The 21,485-nt window shown below is 44.1% G+C and overlaps 16 non-coding genes across 16 annotated transcripts; all 16 read left to right on the top strand.

Annotated features, from left to right (window-relative positions):
- The first annotated feature begins 234 nt into the window (after positions 1-234).
- trnap-cgg (transfer RNA proline (anticodon CGG)) lies at positions 235-306 on the top strand. The gene has a single exon. It is a non-coding gene; the product is annotated as a tRNA-Pro (tRNA).
- A 1,468-nt stretch (positions 307-1,774) lies between these two features.
- Positions 1,775-1,846, top strand: trnap-cgg (transfer RNA proline (anticodon CGG)). Its single transcript has one exon. It is a non-coding gene; the product is annotated as a tRNA-Pro (tRNA).
- Positions 1,847-3,325: 1,479 nt separating this feature from the next.
- On the top strand, positions 3,326-3,397 carry trnap-cgg (transfer RNA proline (anticodon CGG)). The gene has a single exon. It is a non-coding gene; the product is annotated as a tRNA-Pro (tRNA).
- A 1,468-nt stretch (positions 3,398-4,865) lies between these two features.
- trnap-cgg (transfer RNA proline (anticodon CGG)) lies at positions 4,866-4,937 on the top strand. Its single transcript has one exon. It is a non-coding gene; the product is annotated as a tRNA-Pro (tRNA).
- Positions 4,938-6,410: 1,473 nt separating this feature from the next.
- trnap-cgg (transfer RNA proline (anticodon CGG)) lies at positions 6,411-6,482 on the top strand. The gene has a single exon. It is a non-coding gene; the product is annotated as a tRNA-Pro (tRNA).
- A 1,476-nt stretch (positions 6,483-7,958) lies between these two features.
- Positions 7,959-8,030, top strand: trnap-cgg (transfer RNA proline (anticodon CGG)). The gene has a single exon. It is a non-coding gene; the product is annotated as a tRNA-Pro (tRNA).
- Positions 8,031-9,510: 1,480 nt separating this feature from the next.
- On the top strand, positions 9,511-9,582 carry trnap-cgg (transfer RNA proline (anticodon CGG)). The gene has a single exon. It is a non-coding gene; the product is annotated as a tRNA-Pro (tRNA).
- A 1,476-nt stretch (positions 9,583-11,058) lies between these two features.
- On the top strand, positions 11,059-11,130 carry trnap-cgg (transfer RNA proline (anticodon CGG)). The gene has a single exon. It is a non-coding gene; the product is annotated as a tRNA-Pro (tRNA).
- A 1,479-nt stretch (positions 11,131-12,609) lies between these two features.
- trnap-cgg (transfer RNA proline (anticodon CGG)) lies at positions 12,610-12,681 on the top strand. Its single transcript has one exon. It is a non-coding gene; the product is annotated as a tRNA-Pro (tRNA).
- A 1,471-nt stretch (positions 12,682-14,152) lies between these two features.
- Positions 14,153-14,224, top strand: trnap-cgg (transfer RNA proline (anticodon CGG)). Its single transcript has one exon. It is a non-coding gene; the product is annotated as a tRNA-Pro (tRNA).
- Positions 14,225-14,793: 569 nt separating this feature from the next.
- trnap-agg (transfer RNA proline (anticodon AGG)) lies at positions 14,794-14,865 on the top strand. Its single transcript has one exon. It is a non-coding gene; the product is annotated as a tRNA-Pro (tRNA).
- Positions 14,866-16,286: 1,421 nt separating this feature from the next.
- Positions 16,287-16,358, top strand: trnap-cgg (transfer RNA proline (anticodon CGG)). The gene has a single exon. It is a non-coding gene; the product is annotated as a tRNA-Pro (tRNA).
- Positions 16,359-16,927: 569 nt separating this feature from the next.
- On the top strand, positions 16,928-16,999 carry trnap-cgg (transfer RNA proline (anticodon CGG)). The gene has a single exon. It is a non-coding gene; the product is annotated as a tRNA-Pro (tRNA).
- Positions 17,000-18,217: 1,218 nt separating this feature from the next.
- Positions 18,218-18,289, top strand: trnap-cgg (transfer RNA proline (anticodon CGG)). The gene has a single exon. It is a non-coding gene; the product is annotated as a tRNA-Pro (tRNA).
- Positions 18,290-19,793: 1,504 nt separating this feature from the next.
- On the top strand, positions 19,794-19,865 carry trnap-ugg (transfer RNA proline (anticodon UGG)). The gene has a single exon. It is a non-coding gene; the product is annotated as a tRNA-Pro (tRNA).
- Positions 19,866-21,361: 1,496 nt separating this feature from the next.
- Positions 21,362-21,433, top strand: trnap-ugg (transfer RNA proline (anticodon UGG)). The gene has a single exon. It is a non-coding gene; the product is annotated as a tRNA-Pro (tRNA).
- Positions 21,434-21,485: the final 52 nt, after the last annotated feature.

A 21,485-nucleotide genomic window follows, 5' to 3' on the forward strand; every position in this document is an offset into this window, starting at 1 on the left:
CATTGTAGCAGGTAGCCTGCTGCAGCTCCCAAAGTTGTTGCAAAGCCTTTTCATGTGGAAACGCTGTCTACAAAGACAATTCTAGCCCTGTTTAAATGGACTGGAATTAATAAAAACCATAAATGTGTTCTGAAGAACTACTAGAAAACTTGATCCTTTGTTCCCCATAATGTCTTGAGGAATGATGTCAGGAGTTGAGCATTCCATCTGAGCACTTCCCCTGAAAGGGATGCTGGCTCGTTGGTCTAGGCGTATGATTCTCGCTTCGGGTGCGAGAGGTCCTGGGTTCAAATCCCGGACGAGCCCTGGTTTTACATTGAACAAGAAGTTGACCTCTCTGTGGAACAAGTGGTTCTGACAAGGGTGCTTGGTTCATGAGAGGTCAAGAAAGGTTCCAACTCCAGTTGAGTCCATAATTCTCTGTCCAGCTGCACCACTGTGACATGGCTGATCATTCCTTGTGAAAACAAAGCCATGTTTCCAAGGCTCACCACTTTACAGGTTAATTCCTTTTCAACAAAACCATCTTAAAACAAGAAGAGGCCAGGCAGATGTAATACACCAGGGGCAAATCAACAAATAAAGTTCTTCTTAGTTATGATTGAAGATATACTGCTGCAACTCCTGCAGGAATTACAAACCCTGCTTGTGAGATTTGCTGTCTTCCACGACACTTGTATTCTAGCCCTGTTCGACTTGAGTGTAAAGGGCACAACCATACAGACGTTGCGAAGAAAGCCTGGGTGACTTGAACCCCCCCCTTAATTTGCTCTGCAACCCTATGTGTTCAGTATTACCTGCAGACATGTGCTGACAGCCATCTCGTGCTCCCACAGGCTGGCTCGTTGGTCTAGGGGTATGATTCTCGCTTAGGCTGTGAGTGGTCCTGGGTTTAAATCCCGAGCGAGCCCTGATTTAAAAGTGAGCACTCTGAGCGGAGCATCATGGTGACTTTTCTCAGTGAACTCCTGGTTGAACCCAGATTTTACAGTGACCACTCTCCGTGGAACATCACACACTGCAACCTTGGACAGAAGTTTCTGATTAGCCTGGTGGTTAATGAGAGGTTTCATGTTCCAAATCAGAACATAAGTCCCTGTCAACCAGATCTTGTCTTTAAGCAAATCCTTGTTTCCCAGACTCATGCACATCAGGTTACTTCTGCTTCTACAAAAACATCTTGAGACGTAAACAGTATAGTTTTTGAGATAGTGCACAGAGATGATAAAAGGCTCTTTGTGGAATTGCTTACAAATCACTTTCATCGCTGTTTTAATAGCGGTGAATTTAAGGACCTTTCACTCAGGGCATGAAAACAATGTGAAGCAAGAGTTCCTGCAGCCTATTCCAGCCTTGATTTTTTCCTCTCTGGATAGCATTAAGAATTCTCTATTTCTCACCAGCAAAAAGCCTGATTTAGGACAAAGGATTGAACAAGACCTCAGTTTGTTAAAGTATCTTTTCATACAGATTGGAGTTGAGGGAGTTTCTGCAGCTCTTATAAGTAATGGTGACAAAAGCAACCACTTTTCTGGTTACACATTGTAGCAGGTAGCCTGCTGCAGCTCCCAAAGTTGTTGCAAAGCCTTTTCATGTGGAAACGCTGTCTACAAAGACAATTCTAGCCCTGTTTAAATGGACTGGAATTAATAAAAACCATAAATGTGTTCTGAAGAACTACTAGAAACCTTGATCCTTTGTTCCCCATAATGTCTTGAGGAATGATGTCAGGAGTTGAGCATTCCATCTGAGCACCTCCCCTGAAAGGCATGCTGGCTCGTTGGTCTAGGCGTATGATTCTCGCTTCGGGTGCGAGAGATCCCGGGTTCAAATCCCGGACGAGCCCTGGTTTTACATTGAACAAGAAGTTGACCTCTCTGTGGAACAAGTGGTTCTGACAAGGGTGCTTGGTTCATGAGAGGTCAAGAAAGGTTCCAACTCCAGTTGAGTCCATAATTCTCTGTCCAGCTGCACCACTGTGACATGGCTGATCATTCCTTGTGAAAACAAAGCCATGTTTCCAAGGCTCACCACTTTACAGGTTAATTCCTTTTCAACAAAACCATCTTAAAACAAGAAGAGGCCAGGCAGATGTAATACACCAGGGGCAAATCAACAAATAAAGTTCTTCTTAGTTATAATTGAAGATATACTGCTGCAACTCCTGCAGGAATTACAAACCCTGCTTGTGAGATTTGCTGTCTTCCACGACACTTGTATTCTAGCCCTGTTCGACTTGAGTGTAAAGGGCACAACCATACAGACGTTGCGAAGAAAGCCTGGGTGACTTGAACCCCCCCCCCCCCCCTCCCTTAATTTGCTCTGCGAACCTATGTGTTGAGTATTACCTGCAGACATGTGCTGACAGCCATCTCGTGCTCCCATAGGCTGGCTCGTTGGTCTAGAGGTATGATTCCCGCTTAGGCTGTGAGAGGTCCTGGGTTTAAATCCCGAACGAGCCCTGATTTAAAAGTGAGCACTCTGAGCGGAGCATCATGGTGACTTTTCTCAGTGAACTCCTGGTTGAACCCAGATTTTACAGTGACCACTCTCCGTGGAACATCACACACTGCAACCTTGGACAGAAGTTTCTGATTAGCCTGGTGGTTAATGAGAGGTTTCAGGTTCCAAATCAGAACATAAGTGCCTGTCAACCAGATCTTGTCTTTAAGCAAATCCTTGTTTCCCAGACTCATGCACATCAGGTTCATTCTGCTTCTACAAAAACATCTTGAGACGTAAACAGTATAGTTTTTGAGATAGTGCACAGAGATGATAAAAGGCTCTTTGTGGAATTGCTTACAAATCACTTTCATCGCTGTTTTAATAGCGGTGAATTGAAGGACCTTTCACTCAGGGCATGAAAACAATGTGAAGCAGGAGTTCCTGCAGCCTATTCCAGCCTTGATTTTTTCCTCTCTGGATAGCATTAAGAATTCTCTATTTCTCACCAGCAAAAAGCCTGATTTAGGACAAAGGATTGAACAAGACCTCAGTTTGTTAAAGTATCTTTTCATACAGATTGGAGTTGAGGGAGTTTCTGCAGCTCTTATAAGTAATGGTGACAAAAGCAACCACTTTTCTGGTTACACATTGTAGCAGGTAGCCTGCTGCAGCTCCCAAAGTTGTTGCAAAGCCTTTTCATGTGGAAACGCTGTCTACAAAGACAATTCTAGCCCTGTTTAAATGGACTGGAATTAATAAAAACCATAAATGTGTTCTGAAGAACTACTAGAAAACTTGATCCTTTGTTCCCCATAATGTCTTGAGGAATGATGTCAGGAGTTGAGCATTCCATCTGAGCACTTCCCCTGAAAGGGATGCTGGCTCGTTGGTCTAGGCGTATGATTCTCGCTTCGGGTGCGAGAGGTCCCGGGTTCAAATCCCGGACGAGCCCTGGTTTTACATTGAACAAGAAGTTGACCTCTCTGTGGAACAAGTGGTTCTGACAAGGGTGCTTGGTTCATGAGAGGTCAAGAAAGGTTCCAACTCCAGTTGAGTCCATAATTCTCTGTCCAGCTGCACCACTGTGACATGGCTGATCATTCCTTGTGAAAACAAAGCCATGTTTCCAAGGCTCACCACTTTACAGGTTAATTCCTTTTCAACAAAACCATCTTAAAACAAGAAGAGGCCAGGCAGATGTAATACACCAGGGGCAAATCAACAAATAAAGTTCTTCTTAGTTATGATTGAAGATATACTGCTGCAACTCCTGCAGGAATTACAAACCCTGCTTGTGAGATTTGCTGTCTTCCACGACACTTGTATTCTAGCCCTGTTCGACTTGAGTGTAAAGGGCACAACCATACAGACGTTGCGAAGAAAGCCTGGGTGACTTGAACCCCCCCCTTAATTTGCTCTGCAACCCTATGTGTTCAGTATTACCTGCAGACATGTGCTGACAGCCATCTCGTGCTCCCACAGGCTGGCTCGTTGGTCTAGGGGTATGATTCTCGCTTAGGCTGTGAGTGGTCCTGGGTTTAAATCCCGAGCGAGCCCTGATTTAAAAGTGAGCACTCTGAGCGGAGCATCATGGTGACTTTTCTCAGTGAACTCCTGGTTGAACCCAGATTTTACAGTGACCACTCTCCGTGGAACATCACACACTGCAACCTTGGACAGAAGTTTCTGATTAGCCTGGTGGTTAATGAGAGGTTTCATGTTCCAAATCAGAACATAAGTCCCTGTCAACCAGATCTTGTCTTTAAGCAAATCCTTGTTTCCCAGACTCATGCACATCAGGTTACTTCTGCTTCTACAAAAACATCTTGAGACGTAAACAGTATAGTTTTTGAGATAGTGCACAGAGATGATAAAAGGCTCTTTGTGGAATTGCTTACAAATCACTTTCATCGCTGTTTTAATAGCGGTGAATTTAAGGACCTTTCACTCAGGGCATGAAAACAATGTGAAGCAAGAGTTCCTGCAGCCTATTCCAGCCTTGATTTTTTCCTCTCTGGATAGCATTAAGAATTCTCTATTTCTCACCAGCAAAAAGCCTGATTTAGGACAAAGGATTGAACAAGACCTCAGTTTGTTAAAGTATCTTTTCATACAGATTGGAGTTGAGGGAGTTTCTGCAGCTCTTATAAGTAATGGTGACAAAAGCAACCACTTTTCTGGTTACACATTGTAGCAGGTAGCCTGCTGCAGCTCCCAAAGTTGTTGCAAAGCCTTTTCATGTGGAAACGCTGTCTACAAAGACAATTCTAGCCCTGTTTAAATGGACTGGAATTAATAAAAACCATAAATGTGTTCTGAAGAACTACTAGAAACCTTGATCCTTTGTTCCCCATAATGTCTTGAGGAATGATGTCAGGAGTTGAGCATTCCATCTGAGCACCTCCCCTGAAAGGCATGCTGGCTCGTTGGTCTAGGCGTATGATTCTCGCTTCGGGTGCGAGAGATCCCGGGTTCAAATCCCGGACGAGCCCTGGTTTTACATTGAACAAGAAGTTGACCTCTCTGTGGAACAAGTGGTTCTGACAAGGGTGCTTGGTTCATGAGAGGTCAAGAAAGGTTCCAAATCCAGTTGAGTCCATAATTCTCTGTCCAGCTGCACCACTGTGACATGGCTGATCATTCCTTGTGAAAACAAAGCCATGTTTCCAAGGCTCACCACTTTACAGGTTAATTCCTTTTCAACAAAACCATCTTAAAACAAGAAGAGGCCAGGCAGATGTAATACACCAGGGGCAAATCAACAAATAAAGTTCTTCTTAGTTATAATTGAAGATATACTGCTGCAACTCCTGCAGGAATTACAAACCCTGCTTGTGAGATTTGCTGTCTTCCACGACACTTGTATTCTAGCCCTGTTCGACTTGAGTGTAAAGGGCACAACCATACAGACGTTGCGAAGAAAGCCTGGGTGACTTGAACCCCCCCCCCCCCTTAATTTGCTCTGCGAACCTATGTGTTGAGTATTACCTGCAGACATGTGCTGACAGCCATCTCGTGCTCCCATAGGCTGGCTCGTTGGTCTAGAGGTATGATTCTCGCTTAGGCTGTGAGAGGTCCTGGGTTTAAATCCCGAACGAGCCCTGATTTAAAAGTGAGCACTCTGAGCGGAGCATCATGGTGACTTTTCTCAGTGAACTCCTGGTTGAACCCAGATTTTACAGTGACCACTCTCCGTGGAACATCACACACTGCAACCTTGGACAGAAGTTTCTGATTAGCCTGGTGGTTAATGAGAGGTTTCAGGTTCCAAATCAGAACATAAGTGCCTGTCAACCAGATCTTGTCTTTAAGCAAATCCTTGTTTCCCAGACTCATGCACATCAGGTTCATTCTGCTTCTACAAAAACATCTTGAGACGTAAACAGTATAGTTTTTGAGATAGTGCACAGAGATGATAAAAGGCTCTTTGTGGAATTGCTTACAAATCACTTTCATCGCTGTTTTAATAGCGGTGAATTGAAGGACCTTTCACTCAGGGCATGAAAACAATGTGAAGCAGGAGTTCCTGCAGCCTATTCCAGCCTTGATCTTTTCCTCTCTGGATAGCATTAAGAATTCTCTATTTCTCACCAGCAAAAAGCCTGATTTAGGACAAAGGATTGAACAAGACCTCAGTTTGTTAAAGTATCTTTTCATACAGATTGGAGTTGAGGGAGTTTCTGCAGCTCTTATAAGTAATGGTGACAAAAGCAACCACTTTTCTGGTTACACATTGTAGCAGGTAGCCTGCTGCAGCTCCCAAAGTTGTTGCAAAGCCTTTTCATGTGGAAACGCTGTCTACAAAGACAATTCTAGCCCTGTTTAAATGGACTGGAATTAATAAAAACCATAAATGTGTTCTGAAGAACTACTAGAAAACTTGATCCTTTGTTCCCCATAATGTCTTGAGGAATGATGTCAGGAGTTGAGCATTCCATCTGAGCACTTCCCCTGAAAGGGATGCTGGCTCGTTGGTCTAGGCGTATGATTCTCGCTTCGGGTGCGAGAGGTCCCGGGTTCAAATCCCGGACGAGCCCTGGTTTTACATTGAACAAGAAGTTGACCTCTCTGTGAAACAAGTGGTTCTGACAAGGGTGCTTGGTTCATGAGAGGTCAAGAAAGGTTCCAACTCCAGTTGAGTCCATAATTCTCTGTCCAGCTGCACCACTGTGACATGGCTGATCATTCCTTGTGAAAACAAAGCCATGTTTCCAAGGCTCACCACTTTACAGGTTAATTCCTTTTCAACAAAACCATCTTAAAACAAGAAGAGGCCAGGCAGATGTAATACACCAGGGGCAAATCAACAAATAAAGTTCTTCTTAGTTATAATTGAAGATATACTGCTGCAACTCCTGCAGGAATTACAAACCCTGCTTGTGAGATTTGCTGTCTTCCACGACACTTGTATTCTAGCCCTGTTCGACTTGAGTGTAAAGGGCACAACCATACAGACGTTGCGAAGAAAGCCTGGGTGACTTGAACCCACCCCCCCCCCCCTTAATTTGCTCTGCGAACCTATGTGTTGAGTATTACCTGCAGACATGTGCTGACAGCCATCTCGTGCTCCCATAGGCTGGCTCGTTGGTCTAGAGGTATGATTCTCGCTTAGGCTGTGAGAGGTCCTGGGTTTAAATCCCGAACGAGCCCTGATTTAAAAGTGAGCACTCTGAGCGGAGCATCATGGTGACTTTTCTCAGTGAACTCCTGGTTGAACCCAGATTTTACAGTGACCACTCTCCGTGGAACATCACACACTGCAACCTTGGACAGAAGTTTCTGATTAGCCTGGTGGTTAATGAGAGGTTTCAGGTTCCAAATCAGAACATAAGTGCCTGTCAACCAGATCTTGTCTTTAAGCAAATCCTTGTTTCCCAGACTCATGCACATCAGGTTCATTCTGCTTCTACAAAAACATCTTGAGACGTAAACAGTATAGTTTTTGAGATAGTGCACAGAGATGATAAAAGGCTCTTTGTGGAATTGCTTACAAATCACTTTCATCGCTGTTTTAATAGAGGTGAATTGAAGGACCTTTCACTCAGGGCATGAAAACAATGTGAAGCAGGAGTTCCTGCAGCCTATTCCAGCCTTGATTTTTTCCTCTCTGGATAGCATTAAGAATTCTCTATTTCTCACCAGCAAAAAGCCTGATTTAGGACAAAGGATTGAACAAGACCTCAGTTTGTTAAAGTATCTTTTCATACAGATTGGAGTTGAGGGAGTTTCTGCAGCTCTTATAAGTAATGGTGACAAAAGCAACCACTTTTCTGGTTACACATTGTAGCAGGTAGCCTGCTGCAGCTCCCAAAGTTGTTGCAAAGCCTTTTCATGTGGAAACGCTGTCTACAAAGACAATTCTAGCCCTGTTTAAATGGACTGGAATTAATAAAAACCATAAATGTGTTCTGAAGAACTACTAGAAAACTTGATCCTTTGTTCCCCATAATGTCTTGAGGAATGATGTCAGGAGTTGAGCATTCCATCTGAGCACTTCCCCTGAAAGGGATGCTGGCTCGTTGGTCTAGGCGTATGATTCTCGCTTCGGGTGCGAGAGGTCCCGGGTTCAAATCCCGGACGAGCCCTGATTTTACATTGAACAAGAAGTTGACCTCTCTGTGGAACAAGTGGTTCTGACAAGGGTGCTTGGTTCATGAGAGGTCAAGAAAGGTTCCAACTCCAGTTGAGTCCATAATTCTCTGTCCAGCTGCACCACTGTGACATGGCTGATCATTCCTTGTGAAAACAAAGCCATGTTTCCAAGGCTCACCACTTTACAGGTTAATTCCTTTTCAACAAAACCATCTTAAAACAAGAAGAGGCCAGGCAGATGTAATACACCAGGGGCAAATCAACAAATAAAGTTCTTCTTAGTTATGATTGAAGATATACTGCTGCAACTCCTGCAGGAATTACAAACCCTGCTTGTGAGATTTGCTGTCTTCCACGACACTTGTATTCTAGCCCTGTTCGACTTGAGTGTAAAGGGCACAACCATACAGACGTTGCGAAGAAAGCCTGGGTGACTTGAACCCCCCCCCCCCCCCCCCCCTTAATTTGCTCTGCAACCCTATGTGTTCAGTATTACCTGCAGACATGTGCTGACAGCCATCTCGTGCTCCCACAGGCTGGCTCGTTGGTCTAGGGGTATGATTCTCGCTTAGGCTGTGAGTGGTCCTGGGTTTAAATCCCGAGCGAGCCCTGATTTAAAAGTGAGCACTCTGAGCGGAGCATCATGGTGACTTTTCTCAGTGAACTCCTGGTTGAACCCAGATTTTACAGTGACCACTCTCCGTGGAACATCACACACTGCAACCTTGGACAGAAGTTTCTGATTAGCCTGGTGGTTAATGAGAGGTTTCAGGTTCCAAATCAGAACATAAGTGCCTGTCAACCAGATCTTGTCTTTAAGCAAATCCTTGTTTCCCAGACTCATGCACATCAGGTTCATTCTGCTTCTACAAAAACATCTTGAGACGTAAACAGTATAGTTTTTGAGATAGTGCACAGAGATGATAAAAGGCTCTTTGTGGAATTGCTTACAAATCACTTTCATCGCTGTTTTAATAGCGGTGAATTGAAGGACCTTTCACTCAGGGCATGAAAACAATGTGAAGCAGGAGTTCCTGCAGCCTATTCCAGCCTTGATTTTTTCCTCTCTGGATAGCATTAAGAATTCTCTATTTCTCACCAGCAAAAAGCCTGATTTAGGACAAAGGATTGAACAAGACCTCAGTTTGTTAAAGTATCTTTTCATACAGATTGGAGTTGAGGGAGTTTCTGCAGCTCTTATAAGTAATGGTGACAAAAGCAACCACTTTTCTGGTTACACATTGTAGCAGGTAGCCTGCTGCAGCTCCCAAAGTTGTTGCAAAGCCTTTTCATGTGGAAACGCTGTCTACAAAGACAATTCTAGCCCTGTTTAAATGGACTGGAATTAATAAAAACCATAAATGTGTTCTGAAGAACTACTAGAAAACTTGATCCTTTGTTCCCCATAATGTCTTGAGGAATGATGTCAGGAGTTGAGCATTCCATCTGAGCACTTCCCCTGAAAGGGATGCTGGCTCGTTGGTCTAGGCGTATGATTCTCGCTTCGGGTGCGAGAGGTCCCGGGTTCAAATCCCGGACGAGCCCTGGTTTTACATTGAACAAGAAGTTGACCTCTCTGTGAAACAAGTGGTTCTGACAAGGGTGCTTGGTTCATGAGAGGTCAAGAAAGGTTCCAACTCCAGTTGAGTCCATAATTCTCTGTCCAGCTGCACCACTGTGACATGGCTGATCATTCCTTGTGAAAACAAAGCCATGTTTCCAAGGCTCACCACTTTACAGGTTAATTCCTTTTCAACAAAACCATCTTAAAACAAGAAGAGGCCAGGCAGATGTAATACACCAGGGGCAAATCAACAAATAAAGTTCTTCTTAGTTATAATTGAAGATATACTGCTGCAACTCCTGCAGGAATTACAAACCCTGCTTGTGAGATTTGCTGTCTTCCACGACACTTGTATTCTAGCCCTGTTCGACTTGAGTGTAAAGGGCACAACCATACAGACGTTGCGAAGAAAGCCTGGGTGACTTGAACCCACCCCCCCCCCCCTTAATTTGCTCTGCGAACCTATGTGTTGAGTATTACCTGCAGACATGTGCTGACAGCCATCTCGTGCTCCCATAGGCTGGCTCGTTGGTCTAGAGGTATGATTCTCGCTTAGGCTGTGAGAGGTCCTGGGTTTAAATCCCGAACGAGCCCTGATTTAAAAGTGAGCACTCTGAGCGGAGCATCATGGTGACTTTTCTCAGTGAACTCCTGGTTGAACCCAGATTTTACAGTGACCACTCTCCGTGGAACATCACACACTGCAACCTTGGACAGAAGTTTCTGATTAGCCTGGTGGTTAATGAGAGGTTTCAGGTTCCAAATCAGAACATAAGTGCCTGTCAACCAGATCTTGTCTTTAAGCAAATCCTTGTTTCCCAGACTCATGCACATCAGGTTCATTCTGCTTCTACAAAAACATCTTGAGACGTAAACAGTATAGTTTTTGAGATAGTGCACAGAGATGATAAAAGGCTCTTTGTGGAATTGCTTACAAATCACTTTCATCGCTGTTTTAATAGAGGTGAATTGAAGGACCTTTCACTCAGGGCATGAAAACAATGTGAAGCAGGAGTTCCTGCAGCCTATTCCAGCCTTGATTTTTTCCTCTCTGGATAGCATTAAGAATTCTCTATTTCTCACCAGCAAAAAGCCTGATTTAGGACAAAGGATTGAACAAGACCTCAGTTTGTTAAAGTATCTTTTCATACAGATTGGAGTTGAGGGAGTTTCTGCAGCTCTTATAAGTAATGGTGACAAAAGCAACCACTTTTCTGGTTACACATTGTAGCAGGTAGCCTGCTGCAGCTCCCAAAGTTGTTGCAAAGCCTTTTCATGTGGAAACGCTGTCTACAAAGACAATTCTAGCCCTGTTTAAATGGACTGGAATTAATAAAAACCATAAATGTGTTCTGAAGAACTACTAGAAAACTTGATCCTTTGTTCCCCATAATGTCTTGAGGAATGATGTCAGGAGTTGAGCATTCCATCTGAGCACTTCCCCTGAAAGGGATGCTGGCTCGTTGGTCTAGGCGTATGATTCTCGCTTCGGGTGCGAGAGGTCCCGGGTTCAAATCCCGGACGAGCCCTGATTTTACATTGAACAAGAAGTTGACCTCTCTGTGGAACAAGTGGTTCTGACAAGGGTGCTTGGTTCATGAGAGGTCAAGAAAGGTTCCAACTCCAGTTGAGTCCATAATTCTCTGTCCAGCTGCACCACTGTGACATGGCTGATCATTCCTTGTGAAAACAAAGCCATGTTTCCAAGGCTCACCACTTTACAGGTTAATTCCTTTTCAACAAAACCATCTTAAAACAAGAAGAGGCCAGGCAGATGTAATACACCAGGGGCAAATCAACAAATAAAGTTCTTCTTAGTTATGATTGAAGATATACTGCTGCAACTCCTGCAGGAATTACAAACCCTGCTTGTGAGATTTGCTGTCTTCCACGACACTTGTATTCTAGCCCTGTTCGACTTGAGTGTAAAGGGCACAACCATACAGACGTTGCGAAGAAAGCCTGGGTGACTTGAACCCCCCCCCCCCCCCCCCCTTAATTTGCTCTGCAACCCTATGTGTTCAGTATTACCTGCAGACATGTGCTGACAGCCATCTCGTGCTCCCACAGGCTGGCTCGTTGGTCTAGGGGTATGATTCTCGCTTAGGCTGTGAGTGGTCCTGGGTTTAAATCCCGAGCGAGCCCTGATTTAAAAGTGAGCACTCTGAGCGGAGCATCATGGTGACTTTTCTCAGTGAACTCCTGGTTGAACCCAGATTTTACAGTGACCACTCTCCGTGGAACATCACACACTGCAACCTTGGACAGAAGTTTCTGATTAGCCTGGTGGTTAATGAGAGGTTTCAGGTTCCAAATCAGAACATAAGTGCCTGTCAACCAGATCTTGTCTTTAAGCAAATCCTTGTTTCCCAGACTCATGCACATCAGGTTCATTCTGCTTCTACAAAAACATCTTGAGACGTAAACAGTATAGTTTTTGAGATAGTGCACAGAGATGATAAAAGGCTCTTTGTGGAATTGCTTACAAATCACTTTCATCGCTGTTTTAATAGCGGTGAATTGAAGGACCTTTCACTCAGGGCATGAAAACAATGTGAAGCAGGAGTTCCTGCAGCCTATTCCAGCCTTGATTTTTTCCTCTCTGGATAGCATTAAGAATTCTCTATTTCTCACCAGCAAAAAGCCTGATTTAGGACAAAGGATTGAACAAGACCTCAGTTTGTTAAAGTATCTTTTCATACAGATTGGAGTTGAGGGAGTTTCTGCAGCTCTTATAAGTAATGGTGACAAAAGCAACCACTTTTCTGGTTACACATTGTAGCAGGTAGCCTGCTGCAGCTCCCAAAGTTGTTGCAAAGCCTTTTCATGTGGAAACGCTGTCTACAAAGACAATTCTAGCCCTGTTTAAATGGACTGGAATTAATAAAAACCATAAATGTGTTCTGAAGAACTACTAGAAAACTTGATCCTTTGTTCCCCATAATGTCTTGAGGAATGATGTCAGGAGTTGAGCATTCCATCTGAGCACTTCCCCTGAAAGGGATGCTGGCTCGTTGGTCTAGGCGTATGATTCTCGCTTCGGGTGCGAGAGGTCCCGGGTTCAAATCCCGGACGAGCCCTGGTTTTACATTGAACAAGAAGTTGACCTCTTTGTGGAACAAGTGGTTCTGACAAGGGTGCTTGGTTCATGAGAGGTCAAGAAAGGTTCCAACTCCAGTTGAGTCCATAATTCTCTGTCCAGCTGCACCACTGTGACATGGCTGATCATTCCTTGTGAAAACAAAGCCATGTTTCCAAGGCTCACCACTTTACAGGTTAATTCCTTTTCAACAAAACCATCTTAAAACAAGAAGAGGCCAGGCAGATGTAATACACCAGGGGCAAATCAACAAATAAAGTTCTTCTTAGTTATAATTGAAGATATACTGCTGCAACTCCTGCAGGAATTACAAACCCTGCTTGTGAGATTTGCTGTCTTCCACGACACTTGTATTCTAGCCCTGTTCGACTTGAGTGTAAAGGGCACAACCATACAGACGTTGCGAAGAAAGCCTGGGTGACTTGAACCCCCCCCCCCTTAATTTGCTCTGCAACCCTATGTGTTGAGTATTACCTGCAGACATGTGCTGACAGCCATCTCGTGCTCCCACAGGCTGGCTCGTTGGTCTAGGGGTATGATTCTCGCTTAGACTGTGAGAGGTCCCGGGTTTATATCCCGAACGAGCCCTGATTTAAAAGTGACCACTCTGAGCGGAGCATCATGGTGACTTTTCTCAGTGAACTCCTGGTTGAACCCAGATTTTACAGTGACCACTCTCCGTGGAACATCACACACTGCAACCTTGGACAGAAGTTTCTGATTAGCCTGGTGGTTAATGAGAGGTTTCAGGTTCCAAATCAGAACATAAGTCCCTGTCAACCAGATCTTGTCTTTAAGCAAATCCTTGTTTCCCAGACTCATGCACATCAGGTTCCTTCTGCTTCTACAAAAACATCTAGAGACGTAAACAGTACAGTTTTTGAGATAGTGCAAAGAGATGATAAAAGGCTCTTTGTGGAATTGCTTACAAATCACTTTCATCCCTGTTTTAATAGCGGTGAATTGAAGGACCTTTCACTTAGGGCATGAAAACAATGTGAAGCAGGAGTTCCTGCAGCCTATTCCAGCCTTGATTTTTTCCTCTCTGGATAGCATTAAGAATTCTCTATTTCTCACCAGCAAAAAGCCTGATTTAGGACAAAGGATTGAACAAGACCTCAGTTTGTTAAAGTATCTTTTCATACAGATTGGAGTTGAGGGAGTTTCTGCAGCTCTTATAAGTAATGGTGACAAAAGCAACCACTTTTCTGGTTACACATTGTAGCAGGTAGTCTGCTGCAGCTCCCAAAGTTGTCGCAAAGCCTTTTCATGTGGAAACGCTGTCCAAAAAGACAATTCTGGCTCTGTTTAAATGGACTGGAATTAATAAAAAACATAAATGTGTTCTGAAGAACTACTAGAAACCTTGATCCTTTGTTCCCCATAATGTCTTGAGGAATGATGTCAGGAGTTGAGCATTCCATCTGAGCACGTCCCCCGAAAGGCATGCTGGCTCGTTGGTCTAGGCGTATGATTCTCGCTTCGGGTGCGAGAGGTCCCGGGTTCAAATCCCGGATGAGCCCTGGTTTTACATTGAACAAGAAGTTGACCTCTCTGTGGAACAAGTGGTTCTGACAAGGGTGCTTGGTTCATGAGAGGTCAAGAAAGGTTTCAACTCCAGTTGAGTCCATAATTCTCTGTCCAGCTGCACCACTGTGACATGGCTGATAATTCCTTGTGAAAACAAAGCCATGTTTCCAAGGCTCACCACTTTGCATGTTAATTCCTTTTCAACAAAACCATCTTAAAACATGAGGAGGCCAGGCAGATGTAATACACCAGGGGCAAATCAACTAATAAGGTTCTTCTTAGTTATGATTGATGATATACTGCTGCAACTCCTGCAGGAATTACAAACCCTGCTTGTGAGATTTGCTGTCTTCCACGACACTTGCACTCTAGCCCTGTTCGACTTGAGTGTAAAGGGCACAACCATACAGACGTTGCGAAGAAAGCCTGGGTGACTTGAACTTTTCCCCCCCTTAATTTGCTCTGCAACCCTATGTGTTGAGTATTACCTGCAGACATGTGCTGAAAAACATTGAAAATATACAGTTACCAGCCAAACAGCCATCCCGTACTCCCACAGTCTGGCTCGTTGGTCTAGGCGTATGATTCTCGCTTAGGGTGCGAGAGGTCCCGGGTTCAAATCCCGGACGAGCCCTGGTTTTACATTGAACAAGAAGTTGACCTCTCTGTGGAACAAGTGGTTCTGACAAGGGTGCTTGGTTCATGAAAGGGTCAAGAAAGGTTCCAACTCCAGTTGAGTCCATAATTCTCTGTCCAGCTGCACCACTGTGACATGGCTGATCAATTTCTTTTCAACAAAACCATCTTAAAACATGAAGAGGCCAGGCAGATGTAATACACCAGGGGCAAATCAACAAATAAAGTTCTTCTTAGTTATGATTAAAGATATACTGCTGCAACTCCTGCAGGAATTACAAACCCTGCTTTTGAGATTTGCTGTCTTCCACGACACTTGTATTCTAGCCCTGTTCGACTTGAGTGTAAAGGGCACAACCATACAGACGTTGCGAAGAAAGCCTGGGTGACTTGAACCCCCCCCCCCTTAATTTGCTCTGCGAACCTATGTGTTGATTATTACCTGCAGACATGTGCTGACAGCCATTTCGTGCTCCCACAGGCTGGCTCGTTGGTCTAGGGGTATGATTCTCGCTTAGGCTGTGAGAGGTCCCGGGTTTATATCCGGAACGAGCCCTGATTAAAAAGTGACCACTCTGAGCGGAGCATCATGGTGACTTTTCTCAGTGAACTCCTGGTTGAACCCAGATTTTACAGTGACCACTTTCCGTGGAACATCACACACTGCAACCTTGGACAGAAGTTTCTGATTAGCCTGGTGGTTAATGAGAGGTTTCAGGTTCCAAATCAGAACATAAGTCCCTGTCAACCAGATCTTGTCTTTAAGCAAATCCTTGTTTCCCAGACTCATGCACATCAGGTTACTTCTGCTTCTACAAAAACATCTTGAGACATAAACAGTACAGTTCTTGAGATAGTGCACAGAGATGATAAAAGGCTCTTTGTGGAATTGCTCACAAATCACTTTCGTCGCTGTTTTAATAGAGCTGAATTGAAGGACCTTTCACTCAGGGCATGAAAACAATGTGAAGCAGGAGTTCCTGCAGCCTATTCCAGCCTTGATTTTTTCCTCTCTGGATAGCATTAAGAATTCTCTATTTCTCACCAGCAAAAAGCCTGATTTAGGACAAAGGATTGAACAAGACCTCAGTTTGTTAAAGTATCTTTTCATACAGATTGGAGTCGAGGGAGTTTCTGCAGCTCTTATAAGTAATGGTGACAAAAGCAACCACTTTTCTGGTTACACATTGTAGAAGGTAGTCTGCTGCAGCTCCCAAAGTTGTTGCAAAGCCTTTTCATGTGGAAACGCTGTCTACAAAGACAATTCTGGCCCTGTTTAAATGGACTGGAATAAATAAAAACCATAAATGTGTTCTGAAGAACTACTAGAAACCTTGATCCTTTGTTCCCCATAATGTCTTGAGGAATGATGTCAGGAGTTGAGCATTCCGTCTGAGCACCTCCCCCGAAAGGAATGCTGGCTCGTTGGTCTAGGCGTATGATTCTCGCTTCGGGTGCGAGAGGTCCCGGGTTCAAATCCCGGACGAGCCCTGGTTTTACATTGAACAAGAAGTTGACCTCTCTGTCGAACAAGTGGTTCTGACAAGGGTGCTTGGTTCATGAGAGGTCAAGAAAGGTTCCAACTCCAGTTGAGTCCATAATTCTCTGTCCAGCTGCACCACTGTGACATGGCTGATCATTCCTTGTGAAAACAAAGCCATGTTTCCAAGGCTCACCACTTTACATGTTAATTCCTTTTCAACAAAACCATCTTAAAACATGAGGAGGCCAGGCAGATGTAATACACCAGGGGCAAATCAACTAATAAAGTTCTTCTTAGTTATGATTGATGATATACTGCTGCAACTCCTGCAGGAATTACAAACCCTGCTTGTGAGATTTGCTGTCTTCCACGACACTTGCACTCTAGCCCTGTTCGACTTGAGTGTAAAGGGCACAACCATACAGACGTTGCGAAGAAAGCCTGGGTGACTTGAACTTTCCCCCCCCTTAATTTGCTCTGCAACCCTATGTGTTGAGTATTACCTGCAGACATGTGCTGAAAAACATTGAAAATATACAGTTACCAGCCAAACAGCCATCCCGTACTCCCACAGTCTGGCTCGTTGGTCTAGGGGTATGATTCTCGCTTCGGGTGCGAGAGGTCCCGGGTTCAAATCCCGGACGAGCCCTGATTTAAAAGTGACCACTCTGAGCGGAACATCACAGTGACTTTTCTCAGTGAGATCCTGGTTGAACCCCGATTTTACAGTGACCACTCTCCGTGGAACATCACACACTGCAACCTTGGACAAAAGTTTCTGATTAGCCTGGTGGTTAATGAGAGGTTTCAGGTTCCAAATCAGAACATAAGTCCCTGTCAACCAGATCTTGTCTTTAAGCAAATCCCTGTTTCCCAGACTTATGCACATCAGGTTCAATCTGCTTCTACAAAAACATCTTGAGACATAAACAGTACAGTTCGTGAGATAGTGCACAGAGATGATAAAAGCCTCTTTGTGGAATTGCTCACAAATCACTTTCATCGCTGTTTTAATAGAGTTGAATTGAAGGACCTTTCACTCAGGGCATGAAAACAATGTGAAGCAGGAGTTCCTGCAGCCTATTCCAGCCTTGATTTTTTCCTCTCTGGATAGCATTAAGAATTCTCTATTTCTCACCAGCAAAAAGCCTGATTTAGGACAAAGGATTGAACAAGACCTCAGTTTGTTAAAGTATCTTTTCATACAGATTGGAGTCGAGGGAGTTTCTGCAGCTCTTATAAGTAATGGTGACAAAAGCAACCACTTTTCTGGTTACACATTGTAGAAGGTAGTCTGCTGCAGCTCCCAAAGTTGTCGCAAAGCTTTTTCATGTGGAAACGCTGTCCACAAAGACAATTCTGGCCCTGTTTAAATGGACTGGAATTAATAAAAAACATAAATGTGTTCTGAAGAACTACTAGAAACCTTGATCCTTTGTTCCCCATAATGTCTTGAGGAATGATGTCAGGAGTTGAGCATTCCGTCTGAGCACCTCCCCCGAAAGGCATGCTGGCTCGTTGGTCTAGGCGCATGATTCTCGCTTTGGGTGCGGGAGGTCCCGGGTTCAAATCCCGGACGAGCCCTGGTTTTACATTGAACAAGAAGTTGACCTCTCTGTGGAACAAGTGGTTCTGACAAGGGTGCTTGGTTCATGAGAGGTCAAGAAAGGTTCCAACTCCAGTTGAGTCCATAATTCTCTGTCCAGCTGACAATTCTGGCCCTGTTTAAATGGACTGGAATAATAAAAACCATAAATGTGTTCTGAAGAACTACTAGAAACCTTGATCCTTTGTTCCCCATAATGTCTTGAGGAATAATGCCAGGAGATGAGCATTCCATCTGAGCACCTCTCCCGAAAGGCATGCTGGCTCGTTGGTCTAGGCGTATGATTCTCGCTTCGGGTGCGAGAGGTCCCGGGTTCAAATCCCGGACGAGCCCTGGTTTTACATTGAACAAGAAGTTGACCTCTCTGTGGAACAAGTGGTTCTGACAAGGGTGCTTGGTTCATGAGAGGTCAAGAAAGGTTCCAACTCCAGTTGAGTCCATAATTCTCTGTCCAGCTGCACCACTGTGACATGGCTGATCATTCCTTGTGAAAACAAAGCAATTTTTCCAATGCCCACCACTTTACAGGTTAATTCCTTTTCAACAAAACCATCTTAAAACATGAAGAGGCCAGGCAGATGTAATACACCAGGGGCAAATCAACAAATAAAGTTCTTCTTAGTTATGATTGAAGATATACTGCTGCAACTCCTGCAGGAATTACAAACCCTGCTTTTGAGATTTGCTGTCTTCCATGACACTTGTATTCTAGCCCTGTTCGACTTGAGTGTAAACGGCACAACCATACAGACGTTGTGAATAAAGCCTGGGTGACTTGAACTTTTCCCCCCCTTAATTTGCTCTGCAACCCTATGTGTTGAGTATTACCTGCAGACATGTGCTGAAAAACATTGAAAATATACAGTTACCAGCCAAACAGCCATCCCGTACTGCCACAGTCTGGCTCGTTGGTCTAGGGGTATGATTCTCGCTTAGGGTGCGAGAGGTCCCGCGTTCAAATCCCGGACAAACCCTGATTTAAAAGTGACCACTCTGAGAGGAACATCACAGTGACTTTTCTCAGTGAGATCCTGTTTGAACCCCGATTTTACAGTGACCACTCTCCGTGGAACATCACACACTGCAACCTTGGACAAAAGTTTCTGATTAGCCTGGTGGTTAATGAGAGGTTTCAGGTTCCAAATCAGAACATAAGTCCCTGTCAACCAGATCTTGTCTTTAAGCAAATCCTTGTTTCCCAGACTTATGCACATCAGGTTCAATCTGCTTCTACAAAAACATCTTGAGACATAAACAGTACAGTTCGTGAGATAGTGCACAGAGATGATAAAAGCCTCTTTGTGGAATTGCTCACAAATCACTTTCATCGCTGTTTTAATAGAGCTGAATTGAAGGACCTTTCACTCAGGGCATGAAAACAATGTGAAGCAGGAGTTCCTGCAGCCTATTCCAGCCTTGATTTTTTCCTCTCTGGATAGCATTAAGAATTCTCTATTTCTCACCAGCAAAAAGCCTGATTTAGGACAAAGGATTGAACAAGACCTCAGTTTGTTAAAGTATCTTTTCATACAGATTGGAGTCGAGGGAGTTTCTGCAGCTCTTATAAGTAATGGTGACAAAAGCAACCACTTTTCTGGTTACACATTGTAGAAGGTAGTCTGCTGCAGCTCCCAAAGTTGTCGCAAAGCTTTTTCATGTGGAAACGCTTTCCACAAAGACAATTCTGGCCCTGTTTAAATGGACTGGAATTAATAAAAAACATAAATGTGTTCTGAAGAACTACTAGAAACCTTGATCCTTTGTTCCCCATAATGTCTTGAGGAATGATGTCAGGAGTTGAGCATTCCGTCTGAGCACCTCCCCCGAAAGGCATGCTGGCTCGTTGGTCTAGGCGTATGATTCTCGCTTTGGGTGCGAGAGGTCCCGGGTTCAAATCCCGGATGAGCCCTGGTTTTACATTGAACAAGAAGTTGACCTCTCTGTGGAACAAGTGGTTCTGACAAGGGTGCTTGGTTCATGAGAGGTCAAGAAAGGTTCCAACTCCAGTTGAGTCCATAATTCTCTGTCCAGCTGCACCACTGTGACATGGCTGATCATTCCTTGTGAAAACAAAGCCATGTTTCCAAGGCTCACCACTTTACATGTTAATTCCTTTTCAACAAAACCATCTTAAAACATAAGGAGGCCAGGCAGATGTAATACACCAGGGGCAAATCAACAAATAAAGTTCTTCTTAGTTATGATTGATGATATACTGCTGCAACTCCTGCAGGAATTACAAACCCTGCTTGTGAGATTTGCTGTCATCCACGACACTTGTACTCTAGCCCTGTTCGACTTGAGTGTAAAGGGCACAACCATACAGACGTTGCGAAGAAAGCCTGGGTGACTTGAACTTTCCCCCCACTTAATTTGCTCTGTAACCCTATGTGTTGAGTATTACCTGCAGACATGTGCTGAAAAACATTGAAAATATACAGTTACCAGCCAACAGCCATCCCGTACTCCCACAGTCTGGCTCGTTGGTCTAGGGGTATGATTCTCGCTTAGGGTGCGAAAGGTCCCGGGTTCAAATCCCGGACAAACCCTGATTTAAAAGTGACCACTCTGAGAGGAACATCACAGTGACTTTTCTCAGTGAGATCCTCAGCGATTTTACAGTGACCACTCTCCGTGGAACATCACACACTGCAACCTTGGACAAAAGTTTCTGATTAGCCTGGTGGTTAATGAGAGGTTTCAGGTTCCAAATCAGAACATAAGTCCCTGTCAACCAGATCTTGTCTTTAAGCAAATCCTTGTTTCCCAGACTTATGCACATCAGGTTCAATCTGCTTCTACAAAAACATCTTGAGACATAAACAGTACAGTTCGTGAGATAGTGCACAGAGATGATAAAAGCCTCTTTGTGGAATTGCTCACAAATCACTTTCATCGCTGTTTTAATAGAGCTGAATTGAAGGACCTTTCACTCAGGGCATGAAAACAATGTGAAGCAGGAGTTCCTGCAGCCTATTCCAGCCTTGATTTTTTCCTCTCTGGATAGCATTAAGAATTCTCTATTTCTCACCAGCAAAAAGCCTGATTTAGGACAAAGGATTGAACAAGACCTCAGTTTGTTAAAGTATCTTTTCATACAGATTGGAGTCGAGGGAGTTTCTGCAGCTCTTATAAGTAATGGTGACAAAAGCAACCACTTTTCTGGTTACACATTGTAGAAGGTAGTCTGCTGCAGCTCCCAAAGTTGTCGCAAAGCTTTTTCATGTGGAAACGCTTTCCACAAAGACAATTCTGGCCCTGTTTAAATGGACTGGAATTAATAAAAAACATAAATGTGTTCTGAAGAACTACTAGAAACCTTGATCCTTTGTTCCCCATAATGTCTTGAGGAATGATGTCAGGAGTTGAGCATTCCGTCTGAGCACCTCCCCCGAAAGGCATGCTGGCTCGTTGGTCTAGGCGTATGATTCTCGCTTTGGGTGCGAGAGGTCCCGGGTTCAAATCCCGGACGAGCCCTGGTTTTACATTGAACAAGAAGTTGACCTCTCTGTGGAACAAGTGGTTCTGA

The sequence above is a fragment of the Clarias gariepinus genome, chromosome 14, assembly GCF_024256425.1.
Source record: "Clarias gariepinus isolate MV-2021 ecotype Netherlands chromosome 14, CGAR_prim_01v2, whole genome shotgun sequence".
In the NCBI taxonomy this organism is placed as follows: Eukaryota; Metazoa; Chordata; class Actinopteri; order Siluriformes; family Clariidae; genus Clarias; species Clarias gariepinus.